The sequence below is a fragment of the Haliaeetus albicilla genome, chromosome 17 (genome assembly GCF_947461875.1).
Source record: "Haliaeetus albicilla chromosome 17, bHalAlb1.1, whole genome shotgun sequence".
Lineage (NCBI taxonomy): Eukaryota > Metazoa > Chordata > Aves > Accipitriformes > Accipitridae > Haliaeetus > Haliaeetus albicilla.
Genome location: NC_091499.1, coordinates 28,325,234 through 28,337,835, shown reverse-complemented (window position 1 = coordinate 28,337,835; position 12,602 = coordinate 28,325,234). Strand labels below are relative to the sequence as shown.

The window sequence follows — 12,602 nt, the reverse complement described above, 5'->3', positions numbered from 1 at the left end:
AGAACAAAACCCACAAATACTGCAAAAGCCTGGTACTGTAATGTTGAAATATGGTTTTGGCTGTAAGCTAATACTAGCACATCATTCATAGAATCATGGAACATCCCAGCTTGGAAAGGACTTCAAAAGATTGTCTGGTCCAACCTTTCATTGGAAAGGGAATTCATCAATTACAACCAGTTACGTGATGAATCCTTTTCTAATTTTCCATGAATGTTGATTTAGTGAGTGCCATGGAGTATAAATGTTAATGCTGGCAATATTAAATACATAAAGCATACAAAGGCAGAGATTTCAACTATTGCATCTTATACTGTTGTCTTTTCAGCTTTCATAAGATAAACAGTATGACATCCCTAGCCTATACCTTTACTTTCACTGAAAATTTTCTAGTTTTGCTGAAAAATTGTAAATGATAAAAAAAATGTAAGTTTTGGGGCACTTGGGGGTGGTGGTGGAGTTTGATTGTTTGTTTGGGTTTGGGGTTTTTTTTGTAATAGAAGCCTAAAAGCAAAGAAAGACTGGTAGAAAGAAAAAATACTTTTAATTGAAACACTGAAACATAGGGAAAAAACATTTTCCAAACCTTTTAGTTAATGGCATATCTAGTCTTGACACGAGAACACCAGAGTGATCTATAAAATGGTTCCCAGCCTCCTAAGCTTGACTATCTGTGGCCCTCTCTTTAGAAAGATGTGCATAAACAGTTGTATAAACATGAGTCTCAGCAAGAATCAGCATTTATACTGCTTGGATTTGAAAATATCTGCTACTAAATGGAATGCTAGGGATGTTACCTGGGGTCCAGAATGGCATCTGTCACTAGCTAAGCCAATAAGGATAAAACCATAACACTGTAAATTCAATTTATAAGCATGGTATAAAAATATTCATCATGGGCTTAACGTATTTCTTTTGCACTAATGTCTATGTTTTATATACAAAGATATGCTGCATATTTATAGGCCCAAACCACGTCACACATGCTGGGACACCAGAACGTGCCTGCTTGGATATGCAAGTCCAGATTCACCCCAACTGATCGTGCTTTTGCAGGCTGCTCTCCACTTTCAATCTCCATAGTCTGGGTTAGGATATACACGCAGGTAGGAGCTCGTCCGCCTCCTGAAACATGTCTCCAGTCCTGAGGCTTGGAGTCCTGTCACCAAGATGCCAGAGTCCAAAGCCCTCTCCCCCCAGACTCTGTGCTTAAATCAATGAGAAAAATAGCAGTGGGTTAACTATCGTCCGCTTGCTGACTAAGCAGGAGGGCTTGGGCCACCAGATGTTTATCTAGGGCACATCATTTAAGAAAGCGTTAAGAAAGCTTTAGAGTGGCCTTCAGTTTGGCATGTTGCAAGAGATAGATGAGGGCATTTCTGGGCCTCTAATTTACCCAGTATGAGGGACACTGGATAGTGATTTTTAATCCACCCCCAGCACCACTTGGACCAGCACCACTTGAACCTTGTCTTTCACCATCCACATCACCCTGAAACCGCCACTGACCTCCTTTAGACCGGTTGTATCATCTGCCTCACTTGACACACTGCTGTCACAGAGTCTACCACCCCCGAAAGAAGTCAAATTACATTTTATTCTTTTTCTTGGAGCATTGAAATTGAAATCTGCCTCTGTTGTTGAGTAGCCTGGAGCTGGCTCTTCTTACCTGGATATCAGGTGGGTAGACAAGAACAACATTTTTGTCCCCAAGCTCTGATTCACTGCTCAGAGCTGGCAGAAAATCTCATTGCCCTTTTTACAAGACCTTGCATGCCTACCTGAAATAAGTTTACTACATGGAGATAGGCAAACACTATTCACAACTTGGTCAGCTTTCACCAAATTCCTTTGCCCAGAAACAAAGCTGGTCTGGGGTCACTCCAGAAATGGTGGGAAGCTACTGAAAACCGTAGTGCCAATCCCCACCAGGAGACAGCACAACCCAGGACTGGCTGTCCTAGCTTTAGCCCTAGAGTCAAAATAAGAGTTAATCTAGTTCAGCATTGTAAGTTTCGTGTCATGGTACTGTCAAACAGTCCGGCTGCTCGGGACAAGCTGCGGTAAGATGTAAGACGAGAGTGCAATGAGAAGCTGGCAGAAGCTGTCCTGACCGTGCTGCTAACTGCTGCAGGTTCTGGAGAGCCAGAGGAGCTGGGAGTCACCACAGGCTAGAGCCCTGACAGCCCCGAGAAGGAGGGAGGTCAGGTAGTATTTCCTTTAGATGAACACTTTTTCTCTATGGTTGCCACACGTTGCCTATGGCACATGTTGTCATTGAAGACAGATGTTTTCTAGGATAGAAGTTAAGCTGCTGTGAAAGTCAAGAGACAAGATAAGAAAAATATTTTTCAGTCTGGATCTGAAAAGATATCCATATAAAATAACTTGTTTATACAAAATGTAGAGAACGTATCACGCAAATTTGCCATAATAATATGCTGGGAAAGCCTGGAAAACCTAAGAAAGCAAGCCTAGAGCAGGCAATATTTATGTAACAGATCATCAGTGACTTATAAAATCAATATTTGTAATTCACTTATGTGAGACAGGTGAAATAATAGCAAAAATTCAGTTGCACTTGTTTGAAAAAAGTACAAAATCTTGTGCTAGTAGAGAAATAAAATTACAGTGATTCTTCTTCCTGCCTTAGGTTACAATAAACTGATCTGCAACTGGGATCAGGAAGAAAATCAGGAAGCTATTAGTAATGAATAAGATGTACTGCCACATTTGTGGTAGTGCACTAGATAGACCCCTCCTAAACTCTTGCATGGTTAAATAACCCCCTCTCTTGTTTTCAGACATCAGAATTTTTATATACAGGAAATGGATCCTAGAGAGGATATGTTGGATTCACAACAGACTATGTAAACTTTTCCTGACACCATGATCATTGTATGATATTTGACCAGTGTCCCTCCTTGTCATAAAGGCTTCAAGAAGAAAAAGAATCATTTGTCACAGTTACAGAAACAAATACAGGTAAATTGACAGTCTAAAGACCAAACTTGTTACAAACAGTTAAAAAAATGGGAGACTGAAGTGTTAGCACCTCGAAACAAAAGCCTCCTTGGTTCAAAGCGTTGTCGATTGGCCAGAATATTATCCAGTAGACCTCAGTCAAGAAATACTTTATTTGTATTGAAGTAAATACCTCAAATACATTTACTTCTAACACCTGCTAGTACTTACATCTTTCCTGATAATGTCTTGTGGGTCAATGTTTAACCATCAAAGGTGGTCATAGGTCATGATGTAGTACCTGAGATGTCATCATCCTTGTGTGCCCTTGTGAGCTTGCTGCTCAGATGAGTGGGAACAGGGCACGCCATCGAGACCCAGGCTTCACGGAGCAGCCAGGTTATCTGCCAGTTTCACCCACACATCAGCCGGGCTTTTGTTGTCTGCAAATCAAAAAATGGTTGTGGTCTGATCCCTCAGCAGCACTTAAACGCCTTGGAATTAGATGTGACTTGACAGAAAGTCTCTATTAAATAAATAAGGAAAATTACCGAGATTCCTGTGTTTTTCATTATAACAAACTTCCACATGCAGAGCAGTGAACCAGATGCACGCAACAAAACCTTGCTGTGCTTGGGTAAATTCATATGCATAAGGAGGAAATAAGTGCTGAACGTATTCCAAAGCAGTCATAGAAATACCAATGCTTCTGAATGCTTCCTCTAGACTGTGGCTTTTCCATCATTATTATAAAGCAACTGCTCCAATACCATTACTCCAGTGCGGAATACCATGAATGATGAAGCTCAGATTTAGCAGGGAAAAAAACACTGTTCTTCAAACCAACCTGTCAAGCCAGAGAAGAAAAATGGCAGAAGGAGGCTTATGTTGTTCAATGTTTTTTTTTTCTTTCATAGTACTAAATCAGTTAACTTTAGATTCTGCAAAATAAGTTGCCAATCATCACAAATAAGCAATTGTTAAAAATTAATTCTGGTTTTAAGCATTCTCTCAAGGGTTTTTTTGAAAATGGGGACCTAAAATTAGGCATGATTCCTGGGTGGCCTGAATAGTCTGCTAGCTGGAAGTCCAGAGAATCAGCAAGTTCAGCTGAAGTTAATGGGACTGCAGAGGACTTATTTACATATTAATTTAGGCATTCATCTCTGAAAACGTCTATTCTTTTTCTCTGTGTTTAAAAACTGGTTCCCTATAAAGTCAAAGGATTCTGAAAATAAACACTGATTTACTTTCTTGAATGTATTGATCAGTATATCCGTGGTGTCTTTTACTATTGCACACAGGCAATTTGTTCCACTCCAAAAACCAGCAGTGAACCATTCCAGCTTGCTAAGAGATCATACCGACAGCTTAACAGACTGAGAGCAATTTATCCATTTAGTACACAGACATAAATCTTCTATTCTAACAGCTTTGTTAAAAGGGACAGGACTGTTTGCTTCTACACCTGAACCTGCCACTGACATATACGTGGTCATGCTGGGAAAGAAGTTACAGTGAGGGAGAATGCTTACATTTACAAAAGTTGACTTGAATAGTGTTGCACTCTCTTACGTGAGCTTATACAGATGCACAGTTCATGTTGTAGTCCAAACTTTCCTCGTATTCAGTACTTCGGTGCTTGTGGCCGTGCGAGTTGCTAAAGCATAGCCATGTCAAGCACACCTGTACAAATTCCGCCTCCGATATCCCTGCACAAGGGCAGCTCTTGGGTTCAAGGATTACAGCCAACATGTGTCCCTGCCGGTCTCCCAGGACTCTGCAGAGGAGGTCTCATCACAACTCATCGAACTGCAGGAACTGCGTTCCTTTCTTCAAAATCTCCTAAAAACAAAAGGAATGATAGATTTTTGCACTGCCCAATGGCTCAAATTTTGTAAGTTTGATATCCTCCATAAAAGAAGCTATTGATGTGAAAATGGTTGCTCTATTTTTAAATAAAATTATTAAGTTATGTAAGGAAGAGCCCCTTTATCATTAAATTGAGGAAAACATAGATACTTTTTATTACTCAGCACATATGACACTTAGCTAAGAATAGTGGAAAGGCTGCACTAGGTCAGAGTAAAAGTCTTCTTGCCCAGCATTACGTCCCTGACAGAGGCCAATAGCAAACGCTTCAGGAAAGGGTGTAAGTGAAGGACAAGCAGGTGGTGATGGCTTTGCCATCCGGGTTCCAGCAATTATCATTTTAAGGCTTTTCTGAATAGAGGTTGCAACAGGACAATTAGTTTAATAGCCCTTGATGGATCTTGCTAGTAGCTATTAATCGAAAAAGGAGCCTCTTTTGTCATTTCATGACTGATTAGTTGCTTTGAAAGCTCTTAGTGAGGACCTTGTGTAAGGCTTTTTAGAAATCCAGGTACACTGCAGAAGCCAAATCACCCTTATTCATATGCTCACTAACTTTTTGAAAGAATGCTATTAGGTTTGTGAAGCATGTGTTCCCGGGAGGCTGAGTTGTGCAGGTGCCCCTGGAACCTTTGGAAAAATTGGCATCACGTTGCCCCCTGTCTTCTGGGACAACTGCCAGAGCCAGTTAAATAACAGCTAGTGGTTCAGCAATTTCATATTTTAATTTAAAATAGCCGATGAACAGCATCTGGTCCCACCAATGTTATCAATTTCTTTGAAATTGGCCATAGTGCCTGAAATACCAGTCCTAACAGCAAAATGATCCCTAGCTGTTGCTTTCATGTTGCTGCAACAGGTAAGTGTTTTTATGGAGCAAATACTAAAATCCTACAGCTTTACCTCCTCATGATTACATTTTAAGAAGATCAGAACCTCTGTATTGCCACTCCTGACTGGCAAAATTTTGCTTGGCTGAAACTCATAACTGAGGGAAATAAGTCCTCATTGCCTTTGAAAATGAAAGGAAGGTCATTAATAATACAGACCAGTTACAGGTGATGTATATCAGCATAGCTTCAATAACATCCCTGCAGACACAAAAAAAAAAAAAAAATTAAATTATCTTCTCTATCAACTTTCTGTAACAGTTTTGCTTTTTGTGTGTATGTATGTATTTTAAGAGTTATTTAAAAATACTTATTTCAATAATCAACTGGCTCCAGATACTGCTATCCAGAAGACATTGAGCAGATACTGTCTAGACCACTATCATCTTCTAATCTGGGCCTTAACTATGAGGTATAAAACTCTGAGGCCATTTAGAATTAAACTGTCTCATTTAGAACTTGCCTGTTAATCCTGAGATAAAAATATCTCCATTTCTTTGTCTATTTTTAGATGAGACAGTAGTTACACGTATTTGTCAAAAGAGATGCAATTAACAAAAATGTTACAGCTCATTTAATTAATTATATGTGCTACCCACTATATATATAAAAATCATCATCTTTTTAGTTACTGTTAGGGCACATACACCTCCACCAAATTCAGTGGGGGGAGGTGATGCTGTGCCAGTTAAGGTTCTGGCCCAGAGGTAGGTTTCACATAGAAGTTAAGAGGCATTTATAAAAACTCAGGAAAGTTATTTGGCTCCAAATTAGCCATTACTAATACAAAGAAATAAGTAAAACCCAAATGGCTGTGCATCTACAGTGTTGAAATGAAGAGTAAAGTGCCAGCAAATTCATTGGAAGTGCTGGTATAGTATAAAGATCCACGGCAGTTCATTTCAAGTAACATATTAATGCATACAGGTATGTAGGTGTATGTTTTTGTGTACATGTATATGTATATTAGTGTGCAACATGCAGATATGTAATGACACACATACATACATCTACATGATTAAAATGAGAAGCAACAAATACTCTGTGTGCGTCTGTACCTATGAGGATAACTTTTATATATATATAACGAGATGGCTTTCAGTCCTGAACCAGTTTTTGGTAAATTTGCTCAGAGTAAAAGCCAAGGAAACCTGCCTACCCGCAAAAGAAAAAAAAAAAATCCATTAAGAGAGGCAGGTTACCATTTAACACTGAACACGCATAAAAGATGCGCAGGGGCAGCTTTCACAGCATTTTCTCTCCCTGTTCTCGTTAGGCTGTTCATCAGTGTTTATTCATGGGCAGGGGACCAGGGCACCAGAGGAGTCGCAGCCGCCCAGCGTGCACCCAGGGAACCCTGAGCACAAGCCTCCCGCCAAACCTGTGCCGAAAGCTGCCTTCGGCAAAGCCACTGCGACCAGGTCTCTGGTCGCTGAGGCTTGAGACTGAAGGCAGCCCAACGGAGTGCGAGTTATGTGTCCTCAGGTCCTCTCAGACACCTGGGTGAGCCCTCCAATACACAAGACCAAGATGATGTTGAAGAACACAGATGGACCCAGGTCTTCTAAAATCTCACTGGCTGACAAAAAATAAGGGGGAAAAAAAATCATTCCTTGATGAATTCCACAGGTTTCTTTAGACATATCCCGAGGATGAACAATACAAACACAAAGCTTCTCATGGTTGGACCGCTAGGCAAGATGGGAATAGAATGAAAGTTGTCAGTATTGTGTTTTAAAGGCATCCATCATACATTGATACAATGCTAGCAGCAGTCTCCAAAATGCCAATTATTTAGAAACACTGAACCATACTACACTATACAGATTGAAGGTGTTTGATTTTATTGCACATACTTCTGTCTTTTCCTGTTAAGAACATAGAGCATTATGTAGTGATGTGGAACTGTCTTGTTAATTTACCCTTAGCGAGCATTTTTTCCGAGCAAACAATAACAGTAACAGAGGCAGAAATTAATTTTCCTCTCTCACTTGCAATGACTCTAATGGGGCTTAATAGGAACGTTAGTAACAATCTTGACCCAATCTGCATTTAATCTTCTGTTGCCACGAATGGAGTGACAGCAATTCGACACAATCTGATGATTTTTTGTTCTCTGCTTCATGACAGTAGCTGTTTAAAAGTTTCAGATTATTCACTTTTCTAAAGAAGGATTAAAACCATACATATTTACAAAAAAATGTACATTGTTAATCAATTTCTACTCAGTAATGTATTTTTCAATATGACAAAACATAATTTTATAAACATACATAATAATGCTTTAGCATTTAAATCCATTGCATCATTTGATTTTGATCTACAGAAACGGGTATTGTTAGAACATAAAAAAACTTGTAAGACGAAGATAAAGAGAAACATTTATTCTATAGTCCTATCTATTTATTTGAATCGGTATTAGATTTGCGTCGAGGTCAGTCCTTAAAAAATATGGCCTCTGAATTCCATTTAATTTCAGATATCTCTGTTACAAGTCTTGGCACAGTCCATCAGAAACAAGAATTTTATTCTTTTGTACTCCACTTCTCTCTCACAATAGAGCTATAACCCTGGATATCGTAATCTGTTATCACAGACGTTATTTCAATATTACTTTTCATTTAGAGGATCAAGGGCAAAAAAAGGAATTTTTGTAGATTTCACTTAAATATGGCTTAAAGTGAGTGAAAGGTAGAGTCGTACTTTGTACACAGATTTATTCCAGAAAATACATCCCTGTAGACTATTTTTCTGTTAACTCTCTTGAGAGAAAAAACACATCTTCAAATTGCCAATTTCCATTTAAATGCTGCCCGGGAGACATCTCCATTCTTTAAGTTGCACTGCCCTCTGGGGGCGATGATCTTCAGATACATCGCCACGTCGAGAGAACAAAAGCCGCCTTCGGTTACCTCCTTCAGTTTTGAAAGCTGAACATTTTGCTTCCTCCGAATTTTATGCCTATGCTTGGTATGATTTTGGCATCGTAGCACAAAGATGAGAGAGGCTCCATTGTAGCCACCTTTTATTTGCTCTTTTATTCCCTTACATGTGTTCTCTTTTTTGTATGTGTGCTTGGGAATCTTGTCTGGGAAGGCCTGGAGGTGCTGTTATATTTTTCTGAGATTTGTGGATGTAAGGTAGTCTATCCATGGTGAAAAGTCTGTGCTGCTGTACCCTAGGGCTGAGTGCTTCAAAAAGCAATGCCCTTGGTTCCGGAGAAACATGCTCAGGGCTTCTGCACAACTGAAGGTGGACATAAAACATCAGACTCAACACTTTTCACAAAATGTTTTAAATTCTGCTTACATGGTGCACATTCCTAACACATACACATGCACTGCCTAACTACATGGAGATCTGCTGGGCGTACGGTGCACATGCTACATGCATGGTCACCGTATGTGTACCTGGTGTTTCCTGCAAGCCATAGGGTTTATTCTGTGTATGCCAGGCAGTATAGTATTTGCATTGTGTTCCCAGCCTCCTACTTGGCTTGTTCCTTCAAACAACAAATGCAATGAATGGTAACTCAATTACTGAGTGGCTGCGTGGTGCTTAGTTGTTGGCTGGGGTTAAACCACAACACCATCCAGAGCAATTTTCAGGATTCTCCCTCTCATGCTGTTTACCAGTGTGTTGAACCACTAACAGAAAACTATGGATTTGGAAAAGCCTTGCCTAAATCATAAGCCTGTTTAGTGTATCTTGTTCTGTCTAGCTTGCCCTTTCTCTCAGTGGTCTGAGGACACGACCTCAAGAGACAAAATGGTCACCAGGGCTTTTCTGCTGCAGGTTAAAGTGTGCGTAGCTGTGTTTGGGATCTCCCACAATGCAGCTCTGGGCCCTCTGCAGACCTGGTGTTCAGTGAAGGAGCTGATGGAAGTTGCTTATGCAGACCATGAGACTGACAGGTGGTCTCTAGTCTGGAAAAGCCTCACTTTCCAATATGCATCTGACAAAAAGGCAGTTTTTAGCAAGAAGCTCCCTAACACAAAGGAGAAAAAACCAGAAAGTTACTTCAGCTATTTGGGTCCTGTTATTTTCTAAAACAAATTCAGAGAGCTACTCAAATAATGGACAAGTATGATTTTCATATCCATACAAACTCAAGAGGCTCACAGGGAAGAAGATCACAGTGGGGAAGCTACCCGAGACACATATCTGGGTATGAAGGATTCCACCCCCCTTCAAACTGAATAAAACTGAAGCACTGCAATGAAAATAAAGGACCGACTCAAACCTAGCAATGCTTCAAGAGGCTTTTCCAGTGGCAAGTGGACTGACAACAAATAGTTAAACTCCAGTACAAAGGAAAGTATTTACTATGCTGGCCAAAGGTAAGCAAAGTCCTAAAGCATTTCCACAGCAGTGTATGAACAGCCAAAACAGACCTCCAAATTCCCGAAGAACAATTTTGAGGAACTGCTAGTTTCCACTCAACCGAGATTTCACAATATGATTTGAAGCTGTCAGGCAAGCTGTATGACTTGAAAGTGAAATAAAACTCCAGAAGAGAAATTCCTGTAACAGATAGTTTCTCTCTTACAATTTCTTAGAAAAGACGCGTGATGAAGGAGGAGGACTTGGTTCAGTGAAGTGTACATAATGCTTCAGTGTCTTTCCACAGTAGATGCTCCAGAGAGAATGTAAGCCAGCAGAGAGAATGAAAGAATCAGACAACAATGATGTGATTTAATACTTTGAAAGAGATCAAGTTGGTCTGGACAGAAATAGTCTGCCTTGGCTGTCAGAAGTTTTTGTAAGGAAAAAGAGTGCACTGTGAAGACTGCAGGAATAGTGAAGCAGAAAAAATCAGTAACTAATGAAAACTCATCTTTAGAAAAGAGTAAGGGCTTCACAGAGGAGACGGAACGGATTCCTGTTCTGAAAGATTGTGAATTCATCACATGAAGCAAGATACTGTTAGCTGTGAGCTGATGTGAGCCTGCAGGACCTACCGTGGTGGTGCTGTGTAGAAGATGAACACAGCACACTTTACTGGCTCAAATTAGCGCACAAACAAAAGTGATCATTAAGAATTACTGCTGTGCATCTACTGGCTGAACTAAAGGGATTCCAACATTTTTCCCCACCCCCTGCCCTCCCATTGCCCTTCTGAGGAGATATTGGACACAGGTACCAAATCCAAATCCTCGTTCACTGTCCCCCCCCAGCCTTGCGCCCCAGTGATAGGCAGCAGGACAGAGGAGCGCTCGCTGCCTTCCTCTCCCCATGTCTTTTCTCCTTGCTGCAGAAGCAAATCCACTTCCATTACCCTGCCTAACACAGGAGGAAGGTCCCCCTACACTACAGAGAGTCTTGTGGGGCCAGACGGCTCAGGCTCAGACCCCACGCTCAGATCAGAGCTCATCCGCACCTCGACCGCTGTCTCAGTGCAGGACCAAGACGTGCTTATCGGCAACAGACCAAAGAGAGCCTGGTGGCCACTGGCGAGTAGGTTATTTAGCCAAGGAGCAGAGGCACCCTAACTAACAGTCGATCCCATCTCCCACTCTCAAGTACTTCCACTTCAGCAACATTTCTACTTTTATAGAGACTTTCCAAAGCTTTCTTAACCTTTTGGTAAGGATGGGCATGCTGCATTTTATTTCAGTTCAGCATTCAATGTCCACTAATCCTGTGTACCTTCCTTTCAAACTAATAGCCATAACCATTTTGTTAATTATTCCCATTCTCTTTTTTATCACTGGACAAAAATTGCAGCCTTAAACCTTCAGCCTGCAAAAGTTCCTTCTTAGGCTTGTCTTTTCATGTTTGATTTCTGAAAATAGGACTGCCTTTAAACTCAATTATAAATGACAGGTTTAGCAACATTCATAGATAAGTGCAATCTGAGCAGTAGCTCAGTATATAGTACCGCAGTCACTGCTTTATGTAAGAAAATAAACCCATGAGAGTAAAAAATGTTTCTTAACTTGTAAAATGATATAAAACTCCATAGGAAATGCCCTGCCTCACACCACTAAGTATTTTATTTAAAAATTCAATTTAATTATTTATCCTTCTTAAGTGCCTACTTTTGGGTTAAGACACATTTGACAAATGAAATGGCTGTATTTTTCAGCTGAGACAGTACCCTTGGTATTATTATGTCTCTATTATTAAAATGTATGTTTTCTGTTCCTTGACTGTCCCACTGTTTTATAAAGATTTTTAAGTAATACTTTTTGGACTCTTTTCTGGACTTTTTCGGACTACGTTCATCTTCTACACAGCACCACCACAGCTAGAAGGTCCTGCAGGCTCAACCCTCTTCATTAGTAAGAAACGCTGTCCCTAACGAGATTTATAGAACCATAGAATCGTTTAGGTTGGAAAAGACCTTTAGATCATCGAGTCCAACTGTCAACCATGCCCACTAAACCATGTTGTGAAGTGCCTTGTCTACGCGCTTTTCGAACACCTCCAGGGATGGTGACACCGCCACTTCCCTGGGCAGCCTGTTCCAGCGCTTGACAACCCTTTTGGCATAGAAATTTTACCTCATGTGCAACCTAAACCTCCCCTGGTGCAGCTTGAGGCCGTTTCCTCTCGTCCTATCACTAATTACCTGACAGAAGAGACCAGCACCCACCTCACTACACCCCCCCTTCAGGCAGTTGTAGAGAGCGATCAGGTCTCCCCTCAGCCTCCTTTTCTCCAGACTAAACAACCCCAGTTCCCTCAGCCGCTCCTCACAAGACTTGTGCTCCAGGCCCCTCACCAGCTCCGTTGCCCTTCTCCGGACACGCTCCAGCCCCTCAACGTCTTTCCTGCAGCGAGGGGCCCAAAACCGAACACGGCACCCGAGGTGAAAACTCGATGCGGTGAAAATTTGTACCCAGCTTTGCGTAGCCCTACAGCTGGCCTAGG

At 40.9% G+C, this 12,602-nt stretch overlaps 1 long non-coding RNA gene across 3 annotated transcripts; it reads right to left on the bottom strand.

Annotated features, from left to right (window-relative positions):
* Window positions 1-466: 466 nt before the first annotated feature.
* Window positions 467-12,598, bottom strand: LOC104317762 (uncharacterized). 3 transcript variants are annotated; one of them, XR_011328505.1, is made up of 6 exons: window positions 12,454-12,598; window positions 5,886-5,927; window positions 4,500-4,809; window positions 3,516-3,811; window positions 3,196-3,407; window positions 467-2,314 (listed from the first exon to the last, which is right to left on the bottom strand). It is a non-coding gene; the product is annotated as an uncharacterized lncRNA (long non-coding RNA). The 3 variants fall into 3 exon arrangements; XR_011328503.1 differs by lacking the exon at window positions 5,886-5,927 and having other exon boundaries at window positions 468-2,314; window positions 12,325-12,598; XR_011328504.1 differs by lacking the exon at window positions 5,886-5,927 and having other exon boundaries at window positions 468-2,314.
* Window positions 12,599-12,602: the final 4 nt, after the last annotated feature.